Genomic DNA, 18,025 nt, shown 5'->3' on the forward strand with positions numbered 1-18,025 from the left:
TTTCTTTTTTTCTTTATACTTCTCATTGGTTTTTCTAGACTCCTCCATTTCATCTAACGTTTTCTTTCTTTACTTTTCATCTTCATTTCTTTCTTGTTTCGTCTAACATTTCCTCCATCGTTGATCAACCCAAATCAGCCCATCATCCATACCAACCCAGATCGGTGAGAATCACAACCATCGGAGCTACTGACGACGCCCCACACACAGCTCCGATCCAAACCCAAAAACCCACCGATCTCCACCGAGATACCCACCAATCTCCACCAATCCAAACCCACCAATCTCCACGATCCAAACCCACCAATTGCAGCTAGTGGCGGAGCTAGAATTTCAAGTTAGGGGGGGGGGGGAGATTAAAATTCAAGATTGAAGGTAGAATTAATCTAAGATAAATTAATCGATACTAAATACACACAATTTAAACATGTAATTTGGATCTTTAAAATAAATTGGAAAAATAAAGCAATGTAAAAATATTAAGAATATAGCAATATGCTTATGAAGTTTTATTCGGTTATACGCAACTCAATGCCATGAATGCTTCTAAAATTTCATATAGACATTTTTATTTTTTTATGTTGTTAAACTCAACGTTTATAGCAAAAACTCAAGTTTGATACTGAAAAGGTTGATAACTAGAGAAAAAATTGTAAGCTGGAAACCAACTGGTGAGGGGCTAAAGTAGGCACATTAAACATAGATTTTTTCTTTCAAAGTCCAATTCAGTATATATATATATATATATATATATATATATATATATATTTTTTTTTTTTTTTCAGATGTAGTTGGCAATGTAGAGTGCAAAAAAAAGTATTATTAGATGGGACCCATTTTGTAAAAAAAGTGTTGCCATGTGAATGTAAAATTGTCTGATAATTGTTGACAAGCTAATAAATATAAATAAAAATAAAAAGTTGATTGTCTTTTGTGTCAACCGTCAAGTGGGGATTTTTACTGCATTTTACATCACTACTGATTGAGAAATTTTGAGATGGCTAGGGGGGCAAGTGCCCCCCTTCAACCCCCCCTCCCTCGACCCTTGGTCGCAGCCATACCCACCTCTTCCTTTAGGCATCGGTCACAAAAAAAAAAAAAAAAAAAAAAAACACAGAACCCAGAACTCCAAAACCCAGAACACAAAACATGAGAGAGGAGAAGGATGGTGTCCCTGATGTGGTTTTGTTTAGGTTTGATCATTGATGTGTGAATTTGGATTTGAGAGGAGGATGGTGTTTGGATCTGAAAAGAGGAGAGAGCAGATGAGAAAGATAGTAGGAAGAGAGAGAAGAGAAGAGAAGAGAAATAATGAGGGAGAGGAGAGAGAAATTTCGGGAATTAAAAAGTAGAACAAAATATCAATATTTTTTTTTACAATATTGATATAGTACAATTCTACATGTAAAATTGCACTGTAGCATAATTGCAAAAAAATTTGCAATAGTTGAGTTTTACAATTACTAATGAAGCATGGTTTTTGTGTGAAAATGATAAAATTGCTCTACATATGGCATTTAGAGTGGCCAGTGTGAATGCTCTTTCTTTTTCAAATACACTTTCTAATAGACTCTCTATTATTTCTCTATTCCTTTTAAATATTATTTTTTCATTATTTCTTTAATATTTTTTTTATTCCCCTTTCAATTTTCTTTTATTCATTTCTAAAAACTGTCTTCATAATATTGTTACAACATTTTTACAAAAAATCATTTATAATAAGTTAATACTGATTTTAATTTGAATGTACTATTAAAATTATTTTTTTATTTTTCTAAAAAAAATATTTTTTTCTCATCAATATTAGCTAATTATAACTTACCACTTAAAATTTATTGTGAAAATATTACAGTATAATTTCTCAATTTTAATTATTTATTCTTTATTTTATTTCCCTTTTATCTCCATCCTTTTTTTTTTTTCATCCATACTTTTATTCTTTTCTTTTTCCCTTTTTTTCCTCCTCCACACACGTGTACCTCCAGACATACCTCTTTCTCTCTTTCACTCTTTCTTTCTGTCTCTCTCACTCGCACACACACACACAGATCGCCCGCAAGAGAGAGTTTAAATCGGCGTTCACGCATGCCGCTCGTCCGCCTCACCACAACGGCTCAGATGGGTCAGATTTGCTTTGTTGATGTTGTTTTTTACTTTGTTCTGATTTGATTAGTTTTAAGATTGTGATTTGAGTTTGTATTTTGATTAGTTTTAAGATAGAGATGTTTGAGAGAGAAAATTCTGGAATGGTTGAGATGTTTGCAGTTAGCCGTTGTGAACTTGAGTAAAATTGATGATTTTATCCCGTGGTTTGAATTTTTTATTACAGTTAATTGTTTTGCTCATGAACAGTAGGTCATCAAACCAAGAGAGTGACTGTTCATTAGCAACCAATTTTTTGCTAATGAACAGGGAATTAGAGAGTCTGCTGGAGCACATTTTTGTGGGTTTGCTCTCCAAAATTTTGGGTTTAGAGAGCTTGTTGGAGATGCTCTTAAAACCCTAGAATTTATTGGGGTTGGCGTAACAAAATTCAAACATGGACAAGTGGCATCAATTACTATATTGTATTGACGCAGGAATGGACATTTAGATTAGAAGCCATGAAAGCTAGTGAAATTTTAGGTAGAGTTGAACATCGAAAAATAAAGTAAGATGATTTTTATCATCTAATCTTGTAAGACTGCCTCATTAAAAAAAGGGATCCAGCTTGTTGATGTTCTTTTGAGGACAGGACACAAATCAAACTCCAAAATGGCTTGCTCACTTTCATGATAATGTACACTGATTTGTTTTTTGAGTTGGGAGAACTTGGAACTAGTGTTTTATCGACATCTCCTAAGCAATTAGGGGTGTAAGAATTACCGACCAACCGATTGTACTGACGGAAACCAATCGAAATTTTCGAGTTTTGGTCGGTCTTCTGTTACTTCGATTCAGTTTCGGTTTGAGATATTTAATTTTTTTGGTTTTCGGTTCAGTGGTGGTGTTGGATTTTTTCACCGATATATAGATATATATGTAATATTAAAACATGTATGAGTCTGTAGCTTGGTGGTATAATGTGAGACCGAATGAAACCGAAACCCTTGATAAAATATGACAAAATTTTCAGCCCTTGAAAAAGCCCACAAAAAAAAAAGAAAAAAGATAGCCAACAAAGCAAAAAATTCTACTTTAGTTCACTCTCTCACAGAAACTGAGAAAGCACAAATCCAAATTCATAGCTCAACTCGACGATCATGGAAATTGCACAGCTCCGATTAGGCACGAATTGTATGTGTGTATTATGTTGAATTGCTTTGGCTTTCTGCTTTGAATATAAAAGTTGTCCCAATGATGCATGTTGACCAAATAGAAGTTGGCAAAAGGAGTGCATTATAACAGTAGGTACACAGGAATCCCTGTAATCAAGAAGTTTTCTAAGAATACTTGATCCATGCTTTGTTTACATGGACGTTATAAATGAGAGAATACAGAATTCTAACAAAAGAATTGTAGTTTGAGTGATTGATGAAGTTATTGACAAGGGAATTACCATTTTATGACTAGATATGCAGCATTGTACCATATTTCATCTTAGGTGTAGATGAAGTTAAATGTTTTTTCTAATGAAGATCCATGCCCATGTTCTAAATCTGGCTTGGAAATTTTTGGAACTCAAACTAGTCCATTTACAATACAGGATAACATGATTATTATAGCCTTCACAGCATCACTAGTTTTTCTGCAAGTCATGCTCATCACTTGCATATTAAATGCCTCAAAACTTTGGCTAGTTTTACATGTTATCTTATGTGACATACTCGTCCTTTTTATTTTGGTTGCAGAGTCTGCAGTAGCTCTGCTTTGGCATCGAAATTACTGAGAAGTATAATCTTCAAAGTGATCATAGTAAGATATTACTTCAATGCTGTTATTAAAATTAAAGCCAGTATTCTAAACCCTAGTTTTAAGCTTCTTCTCATTGTGCATACAATATCTAATACAGCCTTGATATTAAACATTACTTTTCTTCTATTTAATTTCTTTTCCTTTAATGTAGAAAAATCTGCTGATGTTCCTATTATAGATGCAGAAACTATTCTTCTGTTTTCAATTTGTGTACTTTAACTTTAGTATGATGAGGTTATAACTGTATGTGTATCATCTATCTATTGTATTATATAATGTCTCAAACTCTATTGTCTGATTGAATTCTTTCTATGCAATAGCTGGTTGTTTCTATGATAAGAATGTTGATTCCTCATTCTTAGGCCTTAACGCAAATTTATGCAGAAACTGTGTATACATCATATCCATGCTCCAATTTTGGTTTTTGAAAATTCCCTTTGCCAATTAGGAACATACAAATTAGCAGTAATTCTGTGGATAATTTACTGAACTTAAAAAAGGCTTTAGGGAGGCCACTTAATTTTCCATGTTTTTGCTTTAGTAAATTAAAATTTGCCATGAGGTACAATTCAATAGTTTCTATATATACATCTGTATAGCTGATCAAGTGCATGTACTTTGTTGCGATGATGGGGAGGGTGGGGGGAGTGATCTTTCTTATGCTTCTAGATGCCACCCCTGGCTTCTCTTATCTTATTGTTTGAGGAACCCTTAATTTTATTGGAGCAAAATCACTAGCAATAGAATAATAATGCTTCCAAAAATGCAAGGTGGAAAACCCATGCTCATTAGATACATATAATGACAACCCCAAGGCAACCTGTGGAACACAACCTGATAGCTATCCTATAGTCTTTTTGTGGTCTATGATTATGTTTTGCTTATATAACTGCCGTTGTTTACTGATGTATCAATGACATTGTTTAAAATCAGCACTAAGGTGATGGGCATTATGTTTTGAAATGAATGAACCAAGTGCCTCACTATGTCAAATGGAATAGGGAATTGGGAATCAAAGTCAGTTGTCTTACATTGTACTGTTTATGTGTAGCCACACCTATTTGTGTGTGCACATTTGGAAAAAGAATGGCAGCAGATTCATTTTAATTGATTACTATAACTTGTAAATGAGATCCAGTGACTTTGAATATGCCTTTTAATTAGCCACTACTGATGTTTAATATTTTGTGTAGCATTAGTAGTTTCAATATATCTAGAAATAAGAGTTGATGCTGTTAATGAAAGAGTGTTTTTAAATTCACGATTATTTCTGCTTCATACCATTTTCTGTTTTAATAGGCAAATATCATTAATCTTTTAGGATGACAAAAAGCCCTCATTATGAACTAAATTTTAATTGCCTTGATAAAGGCATGTAATGTGATTTTCTGTAGCACTTTTGTGTTGGATGCATACCTTTTGTTTCTTTCTTCTGATTTGGCTCTAACAAGTTTTTTAGATCGCTTATGCTTTTTTGTTTGTGGTTGTTGCAGACATCATCTTTCTTTCTTCACATTTTGAAGGTTCAGTTTACAGAGAAAAGAATACAAATTGGAGGGAAGCAACCTTCTAGTTTATTTCTTTCTTCTATATCTCTTCTTCTCAGTGAGCAGGTGCCTTTTGCAGAGGACTTGGTAGTGTAAGTACTCTTCGACTTTAACTTAGTAAAATTGAACTTTTATTACAGTTATAGCTTTTAATCTCAATAAAATGGAGAGATATCCTGAGACTTTACAAAATTCAATCGTCATAAAAAAAAAAAAATCCATGTAGTAATTAGGTAATCAGAAATAAAGTCTTTGTGAAATGGAGAGGTATTAAATGAGCATTGATGGTATAAAATGGGTTTTGTTGGGTTTTATTGCTGTGTGTGGAAACCCAGGAAAGATAATGCCAAGATACTGGGATTTTCCCTGTTCCCTTATTTATTTTCTTCTCTTCATTACTGGAAGAAACATAGTGCTCTGTTATATTCTATTGAAAATCAGTGAGTTTTCTCCTATTGTTTTGAGCATTAACTAGGGGATTTGCTTTCATTTCTTATCTGATTTTAGAGAAAAAAAAAAAAAAAAATACAAACCCAGTTTCTGGATATTTCTTTTTGGTTCCTGAGAGTTTGATTTTGCTATATAGTCCTAGTGTTTTTTTTTCCCCGCATTCAAATTCCCTTTCCAAGTAATAGTGGAAATTAGGTTCTGTAATTCTGGACAGCTATATAAAGTTAGTGCAACAATGAGAGATGGGAATTCCAAGAAAAGCAAGGTTTATGAAATGCCATCACTTCTCTTTAAACCTTTGTTCTGATCTTCGTTCTCACTCCTATAGGATTATTTTTGTGCTAGTTAATTTTTCTTAAAACCTTATTTCCCTCAATAAATTAAATTAACATGTTTTAATTGTTGGAAAAAAAACCATGTCTTTGAGCCATGATTACGATGGTGGTTGGATAGTTGGTTACTATAGGTTGTGACGGGGTCATTGTGGTTGAGTGTCGTGGTTGCTGGTTGTGCTGTGGTGGTTGGGTCGTTTGATTTTGGTTAAAAGGCTTTGATCCATTTGGTTGAGGAAGAGAGACTGACATGTGGGAAAGAGAGAAGGGTATTTGAGTTTTTATTTAATATTTATTTTAATTGGTTGATTGTTAAATTGGTTGAAATTATTTATATTATTTTAATAGTTTGTATATTAAAATAAGAAATGAGATATTAGGTGTATTATTAAAAGAAGTTTTAAAATAGATAAAATAGTTTTTTTTTTAAGGTTATAAATGATAATTTTTCAGCACCCCATATATAAATGCTCTTAGAATTCAAATTCAACTATCCACTAGAAGAAAATAAATAGTTTAAATAAAAAAACCAGAGCAATGGTTAGCTCAATATAAAAATAATAACCCAAAAACCTCTGATCAGATCGTCCATTAAGCTCTCCTGTGAGAGAGAGAAAGTGTGAGAAAACAGAGCCCGTGTACACTTCATCACAACAAATATCTTGGATAATTGTCAATATATAAACTTTTTCGTTGTTGTTACATTGCACAACTATAGATACTGTGCACTAAGAGTTAAAAATTTGAGAAATACTTAACGTGTATATATATATGTGTATATATATAAAAATAAAATTTAGGTATTTACCTTAGCAACAGTGCACTCTTTTTTTTTTTTTTTTGGTTTGTGTAAGAAAAGGGAGAAAGGAGAAGGAGATGAGAGCTCTCAGTTGCGTAGAGAAGAAAACTACTTCTCTTAGCTCTACGACTAAAAGTTTTCTTCTCTACGCACCTTTCCTTTTAAACTGACAGATTATCTTCTAAAGTTATTTTAAGCAATCTTTTTTTGGCTTTACTTGATCCTTTTTCCACGACAGATAATGTGATAAGTACTAATATATGTGAAACAGAAGTTTTCTTCAAGTTCATACCCAATCCCCAAAGACATATACTTAATAAAAGAAATTTCCATTTTTAAAGAAGGAAGCACTGACAGAGTTGAGCCAGTAACAGATGATATAAGTGATACCATTGATCTTGCCCAAAACCACTAATGGATGTATTTATTACTTAGGGTTATTTTGTCAAGTTTTTTTGCTTGTGTATCAGATGCTTCGCATAAATTTGTGTATCAGATGCTTCATATAAATTTGGGCAATTGGTGGTAGATGTAAAATTTAAGAGCTTGAAGACGAAGTTGGGGCATTAATGAGGAAGAAGAAGGGAGATCTTGCAAGATACAGTTGAAGAGAAAGCAATTTTTCAAAAAATGGCCATTGCTAACATACCGTTTTTGTCAAAAATAAGCTACTCTTTCAGCTATGGGGCAGCAATGGGCCCCATCTACTGTGAAAATGGACCAACAAAATAATCAAAACGCTGAAATTCAGCAAACTTTAAGAGGGCATTTGGATGTAGCTTATTTCTGTGTCCAAGTTTTGATTTTTTTTTTTTTTTTTTTTGGCAGAGGGGACATATGCGCAGTGCGCGTACTGTGTGCGTACTGTGTGCACACTGTTTATGTACTTTTTAATTAATTTTTATTAAAAATAGGTCCCGCATCACTATTCACACATTTAAAAATTATTTTGCTACAGTGTTTTCAGTTTTTAATTTTCAGCAATAAGTTCTATCTAAACGGATCCTTAATACCTTTTCGCTTTCTTCCTTTCAAAAGATGTTTTGCTACTTTATTTTATTCCTCTTTAAAAACTGTTCCCTGAAGAATTTTAAGCCCATCGTAAGATAAGGCAATACAGATGAAATAGAAACCCAGATACTAATAAAAAAAAAAGATGAAATAGAAACCCAGATGGACAATCTCATTGTTGAAATCCTGATAGAAAAAGAAATGGTAGCATTCATGCTACACCATTTCAACTCTGTTAGACAATAGCATGAAGGCCTTAAAGGCGTACTTGCACTTTGTTACTCTTAATGCTAAGGTTAACGATCAATGTCCTGGCATTCTAAGGCTAAAATCCCAGACCAAACAGATTCTTGAGGAAAAGAATTATTGCCAATCAACAACCAGAAAAGCTTCAGCGAAGATTTCAGAAAAAGCATGAAGGCGTCTCGTCAGAGACACTATCCCTTCAGAATATGCTGGTAGAGGCAATGTATTCATGTGGAAAATAATGACAGACCCAAAAACAGACAGATTGACAGATGTACGACTAAAGATTGCTGACAGACTCAACGAGAAAACTGCAGACAAAGCGGCTACTGTTCACCATTATTAAACAGTTTACTGTTCATCAGCACGTGAATAGTACTAGACAGATCACGACAGGTTACCGTTCACAAGCACGCGTGACAGATTCTCTGACAAATTACTGTTTATAATTGGTAAAACCTTTTGCTGTTCATGGATAGTAATTTCTACTGATTGTGATTCAACAAGCTTACACCAACTAACTCCAGTTAACTTTACCTACTTGAGTTACTTTCCCAGACAGGGGTTATTTTCTCTATAAAAAGACAGATTCAGAACACAGGACCAAGTTTTAGATCCAATTACAGACCCTTTTCTCCCTCTCTTAACCAAGACAGACTCTTGTAATCCTCCCCTCTCATAGCTCACCGACATAGCCTTGTATTCTTTTATATTTTCAAAAACAGATTCTAATCTTTCAGGCAGACTTTTATTTGTAATCCTATATTTCAAAGACAGAAGTTTAATTCAAGTTTTGTATCAAAGACAGATCATTCAATTTTAATGGAAGACACAAGGTTTTCAGTTCAAGTAAGATTTTACTAGTGTTTTGATATTCTTTGCTCTGTTTTAATCTTATTTTGAATATATTTATTTTGATGTATCTTCTCTATTTGCTATTTTATCTTTGTTTTATGCTTTCATATCACTGCGGTACTTTCTCTACTTAGATTTAGATTTATACACATATTTTGAATATATTTATTTTGATGTATCTTCTCTATTTGCTATTTTATCTTTGTTTTATGCTTTCATATCACTGCGGTACTTTCTCTACTTAGATTTAGATTTATACACAAAAATATGTGTATATATTTATATAGGGAAATGTTAACAAACACTGGTATATGTTAACATTTTTCTTTTTAGGTCTCATTTAAAAAACAGAAAAAAAGTTGTTAAAAAAATTACTTAAAAAAAAAAAAATTACCAAAAAGTTGTCAAAAGTTACTCTACAACTTGAAAAGTTGACACAATATGTGATGTTAACGGGCACCTTATGGTGTCCGTTAATACAACTTATTTATGTGTGTATATGTTCATAAATATATGTGTTTATATCAAGGAAGTCAATATCGTACCGGAGGCTGTACCGGTTTGGCCACCGGTACGGTATATTTCGGATACCGGTCAATACCGGTGTACCGTTTCGGGTTTACCGCTATTTTATATATTTAATATATATATATATACACACACACACACACATACATACAAAATCTCTATTTACCATAAAACATTATCTCAAAAATCCATGTTTACGATAAAACATTACTTCAATTGTTCATTGCATACAAACTTACAAAGAAAAAAAAAACATAATATAAAAAAAAAAAACTTAATTGTTCATTGCTTACAAAGAAAATAAATAATACAAATAATTAAGTTAACACAAATTTAATACAAATTACATAAGATCATCTACTCCCATCCATCAAAAGGATCTACATCAGGACTATAATATACATGAGTATTAGCATTTGTCAACACAACATCATCATCACCATCATCCTCATCAAGAACAACAACATCATCATCATCATTATCATTATCTTCCAAATTCATTGTTGCTAATGGCTCTTCAATGCTAGCCCAATTCACATCTTCCTCAGTTAGTAACAAAAATTCAGAATCTTCAGCTACCCAATAATCCATCAAATCAATATTATCAAGGCTTATTGGATCTAAGTAATCCTTTGTTCTTCTAATGTTCCTACCAAAATCAATATCATACATTAATGACATTTTCTAATCATTCAAAATAAAATTTAAATATATTTAAAAACATACCTTTCTCGTAACAATAAATTATAACGAACAAATACTAAGTCATTCAAACGTTTATGCTCAAGCCTATTTCTCCTCTTGGAATGGATAAACTCAAATGTGCTCCAAGCTCTTTCACAACCAGTTGCACTACAACATTGACTTAGCACTCAAATTGCAAACTTTTGTAATTCTGGAGTGTCATTTCCAAATTGCTCCCACCAAGCAACTTCCAAAAATAAAAGAAAGTATTAATTTAGTACAAAGCAAATTCCAAACTTTCAAATGAAATATATATATATATATATATATATATATATATATATATATATATATATATATATATATAATATACCTAGATTTAGTTTTTCACGTTGATGGATTGCCATAGGCATTCCAAAGTCACCTAAAGCTTTTTTGTATGCTTCAATTTGAGAACTAAGAGTATCTTGCTCATCAGGATCAGGAACCAATCTTGTAATGGTACTAAGTAGGCCTTTTGTAATTTCCTTTTGCTTCTTAAATGAAGGCCTAAAGAAAATTCCAGGGTTAAGATAACAACCTGCTGCATGTAATGGACTATGGAGTTGTTTATCCCACCTAGCATCAATGACACTAGTAAATGGTATATATGCAGAAATTTTATTCTTCAACCTTGCTTTTATATTCTCCTTTGCTTTATCCATTGCCTCATACAAGTATCCCATTGATGGTTTTTCATCCCCATCTACAAGACGAAGTACTCTAACCAAAGGCTCACTAATCTTCACTATTTGTTGACATTGTAACCAAAACTCTTTATCTTCCAAAACAAGTGCAGCCACCTCCTTTCCCATGACATCTCTAGCATATCGAGATTCAACCCATTGATCACAAGTAAACATTTGCCTAAGTTCTTTCTTGAACTTACTCAAGCATTGAAGACTTAAAAACTCAGTTGCAAACCTTGTGATGGCTGGACGAACCAAATCCCTACCATTAGTGAAGTCACTTCTCATCAAAGATAAAACCTTGCCATGGTTGTATATGAATTTGGTAATCTTTTTAGCCTTTTGAATAGTTTCTTGAATGATAGGAAAGTATCTCCTATCTGAAAAATTCTCCAACATTAAATCAATGCAATGGGCTGCACAAGGAGACCAATAGAATGACCCATATTTCTGCATTAGCTTCTTTCCTGCAGACTTGTAAGCAGAATCATTATCTGTAACGAACTGCACAATGTTCTCAACCCCAACTTCTTGAACAACTTTATCACACAACTTAAACAATGTATATGCATCCCTTGTTAGGCCTGACACATCAAGGGATTTAAGAAACATAGTACCTCTTGGACAATACACTAAAAAATTAATGATTGGAGTGTTCCTTTGATTTGTCCACCCATCTGACATTATTGAACATCCATAAACTTTCCAATCATTTTTCACATCTAAGAGATAATCATTCATTTCACCCACATGTTTTTGTAATAAAGGACCCCTCAAGTCATGATAAGAAGGTCCCTTAAAACCAGGCCCAATAGCTACTATACTATCTATAGCTTCTTGATAATACACAGAGCGGGCTGCATGGAAAGGTATATTAGCATGGTACCACCACCTTGCAAAATTCATTCTTGCCTTCTCAACCATTTGCTTTGAGGCCAAAGAAGACTTTATGGATGGTTGAGAACCAGGAATTGTTCTTGGAGCAAAAAAGGATTTAATGTTGGACCTTTCTCCAACTTTTTCTTTCCCTTTGGTGTTATAGTTACTAACTGATGAATGACTCTTTGAACCCCCTCTCTTATTATCATTATTACCTTCATCATGATCATGATCATCATCCTCCTCCTCCTCTAAATCATAAGGATTTGCAATTTGTTTACTAATTCTTCTTTTTTTCTTTTTACTTTTCTTTAAATCTTCAAGCAACTGTTTCATTTGCCATTTTACATCTTCAGATACTTTTTTACATGCTTCAACATCACCCTTAATCCCAGCTAAATGATGCTTGAGCCTAGTAATTCCTCCCCCCCTTATCATTTTAGAACAAAAAATACATTGAGTGTTATTCCTCGCATCCGGCACAGCACGGCCATAAGCCCATGCTGGATCCTCGGATCTTACAACCGGGCCAGACGCTACACTTGATTGATTTTCAGTCATAATTCACACTGCATATATACTATCAATTATTTGTTAATAATTCTAAGCTATCTTTTTATTAATAATAATACTAAGTTGTAAATTATTATTACTATCCCAATATCTCAAGCTAACCAAAATCAAGAATGAAATAACAATTCATGAACACAGTAACCCAATTCATGAACACAATAAACAATTTGTTATTTATCACAGTAACCCAATTCATGAACACAATTCATGATCACAGTAAACAATTTGCTATTTATCACAGTGTTATTTATCACAGTAACCCAAATTCATGAACACAATTCATGAACATAGTAAACAATTTGTTATTTATCACAGTAACCAATTCATGAACACAGTAAATAACAAACATTATCAGAATCTCTATTCCACATGAAATATAATTCCACTAAAAAAATTAAAGTTTATACCTGAGGCTGAGAGTGAGAAACAGAGCCAACAGACTGGCCGAGAGACCTAGAGACCCAGAGCAGCTGAGAAAAAAAAAATCAAACAGATTATGAAAAAAAAAAAAAAAAAATAGATTTTTATACATTATGTCATTCACATGCATTAAAAACCAAAAAAAAAAAAAAAACTCTTAATTAGTAACAAAGCAAAAAAATCGAACCATAGCAAAGAAAGCCAAAAAAAAAAAAAAAAATGACAGGATCAAATCATATTAAAGTTTAATATAATTTGGTTCTGTCATGTGAGTATGTGACTCATGTTCAATTCGAAAATACAAATTCTGAAATCGAAATCATATAAAAAAAAAAAAACACGCACATACCAGTTTTGACGGCAGTCACGGCACTCTTCCAACTTCCGACCAAGGACCTCGATGCAGAGAGTGAGAGAAGTGAGTAATGTAAAAGAAATTTTGTTGAGGCTTGAGAGTGAGACGCGGAGAGGGAGAGAAGTGAGAACGAGAGAGTGAGGGAGAAGAGAAACCGGAGCAGAGAGTGAGAGAAGTGAGAACTTTAAAAGAAATTTTGTTGACTCAAGTTAGTGAGACGCAGAGAGGGAGAGAAGTGAGAACGAGAGAGTGAGGGAGAAGACAAACCGGAGAAGAGAAAGAGAGAGGGAGGCTGCGGCGCAAAACACAAAATAGGAATTGGGTGATTTTGGGTTAAGCCAAAATTACTATCCTGCCCTTAAAAAAAATCCCCAATTACAAAAAAAAAAAAAAAAAACATAAGCCAGAACACATTTCGGATATATATATATATATATATATATATATATATATATATATATATATATATATTTATACAGGTCATCCCCAGATATACAGGTCAGCTCCCTCCAAAGGAAGTTAGCTCCCTCCAAATACTTTAAAAAGTCTAGGGAACGATTGACATCCGCAAGTGGCGAAAAAATGCAGATTGAATTCAAACTTCCTAAAGCCCATGTTTGCCAAGATAACATGTGTTTCAAAACCACATTTGTTCTTGTCAAAAATATGACAGACACAGTCATCTTAGGAAATCCCTTCCTTTGCATCCTTTACCCTTTCATAGTGGATAGTAAAGGAATCACTACCCAACCCTTTGGCCAAACCATCAAGTTTAAGTTTATTAGTGAGCCAGTGCCCAGAAACATTAGCACCATTCAAGCTGACACAATCTCCAAAACCTTAAACCTGATTAGTGCCAAGACCATACATCTTAAGTATCTTCAGGAGGAAATTAGATACAAAAGAGTTGAGGACCAACTAGCTTGTAAAACCCTCCAAGAAGAGATCAGAAAGTTTGAGGAAGAACTTAAGCAGGAAGTCTGCTCTGATCTACCCACAGCCTTTTGGCATAGAAAGAGACACGAGGTAGCTCTCCCATATGTCAAAGATTTCAATGAAAAGGATATCCCTACCAAAGCTCGGCCTATCCAAATGAACCAGGAGCTTATGAATACTTGCAGAGCAGAGATAGAGGACCTCCTTAAGAAAGGAATCATTAGGAAATCCAGATCACCATGGTCTTGTCCAGCCTTTTATGTCCAGAAAAATGCTGAGATTGAGAGAGGTGTCCCTAGATTAGTCATCAACTACAAGCCCCTTAACAAAGTCTTAGAATGGGTAAGGTACCCAATTCCCAACAAAAAGGACTTAGTCAACAGGCTTAGCAAAGCAGTTGTTTTCAGCAAGTTTGATATGAAGAGTGGGTTTTGGCAAATACAAATCAAAGAGCCTGATAGGTATAAAACAGCCTTCACCACACCCTTTGGCCATTACGAATGGAATGTGATGCCCTTCGGTCTCAAAAATGCACCTTCTGAATTCCAAAATATCATGAATGAGATTTTTAATTCATTCTCTAGTCATGCCATTGTGTACATCGATGATGTACTCATTTTTTCAGAATCTTTGGAACAACATCAGAAGCACTTAAGAGCATTCCTCCATACCATCAAGCTTAATGGTCTTGTTGTTTCAGCCCCCAAGATCAAACTTTTCCAAACTAGAGTTCGCTTCTTAGGATTTGATATTCACCATGGTGTAATCAAACCCATAGATAGAGCTATCCAGTTTGCAGATAAGTTTTCAGATGAAATCCTAGATAAAACCCAGCTCTAGAGATTTCTAGGTTCTCTCAACTACATCTCAGATTTTTATCAAAATCTCAGACAGCAATGCAAGCTCCTTTTTGATAGACTTCGAACCAATCCATCCCCCTGGACTCCAGCCCATACTACAGTGGTCCAGCATATCAAACAATATGTTAAAACCCTTCCTTGTTTAGGAATTCCTGCTGACAATGCCTCTAGTCAAGTTACCCACTACTAGACATACCAGCCTTAGTTATCCTAAGGATAAGACAGTTTTAGAAATAGTTGCCCAGAAGCTAGAAGAACTAGTAAAAAAGGAACCAGCCACCCCTTTATTTGGAGGTACTGGTACTAGAGGAATCTGGGGATGACCTGTATATCTGCCTAAGCTCACTGTCACTAGCACTGCTGAATGACTCGCTATCTGAGTGGTCAAGTTCTAGTAACTTGAAGATCTCATTTTTGCTGGGTTGGTCACTAATGAGGGTATTGATAAGGGATTTGGCCTTAGCTCTACACTCGCTCTGGAAATGACCTTTCTTTCCACAGTTGTAGCATTTTCCTGATGCTTGTGGAATGGGTTCCTTGGATTTTCCTTTCTTATAGAAATCATCAGTCTTGTACTTCTATTTTCTATAATACTTGGTTGCTTTCTTCCTATAGGATTTCTCAAAGGATTCCTTTCCTTTGTGCTTGGATTTCCTCTTGGAAGGTTTGATTAAGGGTAAGCCATACTGTGTACAGAAATGTCCTATTTCGTACTTGGCTTTGTTTTTGTTGATGTGGCTTTGGATTTTGAGATCCCTGCACATCTTCATTCCTTCACTTCGAATGGTGCTAAAGATGTCTCCATAAGTTAGGTTATCATAGTCTATGACACCTGAGGGGCTGCAAAGGGTTTCCTTGACATTCTGGCTGAAGAGGGTTGGTAGACCATTAATGAATTTCTCCTTCCAAAATGGAGAATTACAATCTCTTCTGTGCATGACCCTAGTGGTAAAGACATCTTCATACCACTTGTAGTCTCCTAGAGTTTTACACCTAAGGTTACTCAGCTGCTCATAAATCCTAGTTGTGATATTGCTGGGTTTTCCTATGAAGTGTTTCATGATTGTATAAATCAAGGTATTGACTCCATCAGGAATTCCTTGTTCAATTTCATTGATGATGGGGTTTCCTTCCTCATCTTTTTGGATGGCGTACTTGATGTCTTCTTTAGACACTTCAGTAAGGCAATTGTTCCACCATTGCTGGAGTTTACCTGTAAATCCTAATGCTATCATCTCAATGACTTCTCTATGGGGACGGCCTTCGTCTAGGTAGTTGTTGGCTACCATAGTCATATGCTGAATTTTGTTTAGGATTTCCTGTTCTGATAAACCATCTATGTTCCATTCATAGAGTCTACCAGAAGATACTGAGAATTGGTTACTAACATTCCTTTCCTCATACCGAAGGTCAGGGGGTGAAGGTCTAGGGTACCAATTCTTGGTTGAGCTGGTTGGATCAGGATGGTAAAGCCGTTTTACCTCTAAATCCTGAAACTGGTTTTCTAATTGTTCAACCTCCTGGTCAGAGGCTTGGCTAGAACTGCTAGAGGTTGTTTGGATGTCTAGAACATTCATAGATAAAGGGGTGGCTGGTTCCTTTTTTACTAGTTCTTCTAGCTTCTGGGCAACTATTTCTAAGACTGTCTTATCCTTAGGATAACTAAGGCTGGTATGTCTAGTAGTGGGTAACTTGACTAGAGGCTTTTCTAAAGCTTGGGTCGGTTTACTAGAGTTTCCTGGCTGGAGGATAACTTTGTTTTCGATCCTATCTTCTATCCTGTCAAGCTGTTTTCCTATGACATTTTAGACACTGGTTGGTATAGTTGTTCTGCTCGATAACCTTGTCAACTGGTTGATGTCTATCAGTGGTGGCTTTAAAGGGAGAGGCTATAATCTCTGTCTTGCGATGGTTGAAGGTTATGGCTTCTAGGGGTGGATGGCTAGACCTTACAACATCTTTGGTTGCATTAGGTCCTTTTATGGTCTAAGTTCTGGTGAGGACACAAAACTGCTTGTGTTGGCCAAAATACTTCTCGAAGTATATGAAAAAGGGGACATTACAGGATATTTCCCTCATGAATGCCGTCCATGCTTCAAATACTTTTTCTTTTTGATCTCTGGTATAATTGGCTTTGTAGGCTTCTCTTTTAGTCCTGTTTTCCTCAGAACTAAACTCCTTACCTAATTCTTCTAGGTCAGGAACAAATTCTCTGTTTAACACCAAGATATTCAGAGATTCCTCTTGCGGATCTGGAGGCTGTTCCATATTAGTTTCAGATGGGGATGGGGGGGATTACTCACGATCGTCTTCCTCATTGACAATCGAATTCTGTTTGGCTGTGTAGCAAGGTGTGGTAAGTTGGGAATTGGTTCTAACTCCCTGAAGTTGTACACCTAAGTCTCTTCTAGACCTTGGGAATGGTGATCCTAGAGGTCTGGTTGAGCTACACTGGGATGCAGATCTATCTCTAAGGTAGATAGGTGACTGCCTATGGGGCTGATGTAGATCAGTTGGAGATCTAAACTGGGATATGTCCAGAGGTTGCCTACACTCATAATCTAGAGGAGTGCTAAGCCTAGATCTGTCAAAACTTAACCTAACCGTGCCATCGGCTAGTTGTTGGACAAATTCTAGATCTGAATTCTGGGCTGGGTTTTGGATCTGTAGAGTATGGTTCTCATTCTCTAAAGTCCAGTTGGTTGGGAAAGTGATTTCAGACCATTTGAGGGTTCTCGAAACCTTTATCTTGGCACTAGGGTCAGTGGTTTGGATGAGGGTTGTCTCACCTTTCTGTCTCCTATCAAGTGTTCCAACATTCATGTTCGTTCTTATGCACTTGTAGTATACTTTGTATATCAAGGCAATCTGACTGGTTCCTTGTGTCATGAAGGTTCCATAGGTCTTGATATTGAGTGTGAGGGCTTT

At 34.9% G+C, this 18,025-nt stretch overlaps 1 long non-coding RNA gene across 4 annotated transcripts in view; it reads left to right on the forward strand.

Moving 5' to 3' along the window:
- The first annotated feature begins 1,927 nt into the window (after window positions 1-1,927).
- The window catches only part of LOC142619698 (uncharacterized), a 39,036-nt gene continuing 22,938 nt past the window's right edge, over window positions 1,928-18,025 (forward strand). For all 4 annotated transcript variants that reach the window (XR_012841539.1, XR_012841536.1, XR_012841537.1 and 1 more), the window contains exons 1-3: window positions 1,928-2,122; window positions 3,831-3,894; window positions 5,388-9,128. This is a non-coding gene — a long non-coding RNA (uncharacterized LOC142619698). The remainder of the gene's footprint in view (window positions 2,123-3,830; window positions 3,895-5,387; window positions 9,129-18,025) is intronic.

The sequence above is a fragment of the Castanea sativa genome, chromosome 12, assembly GCF_040712315.1.
Source record: "Castanea sativa cultivar Marrone di Chiusa Pesio chromosome 12, ASM4071231v1".
NCBI classification, from domain to species: Eukaryota; Viridiplantae; Streptophyta; class Magnoliopsida; order Fagales; family Fagaceae; genus Castanea; species Castanea sativa.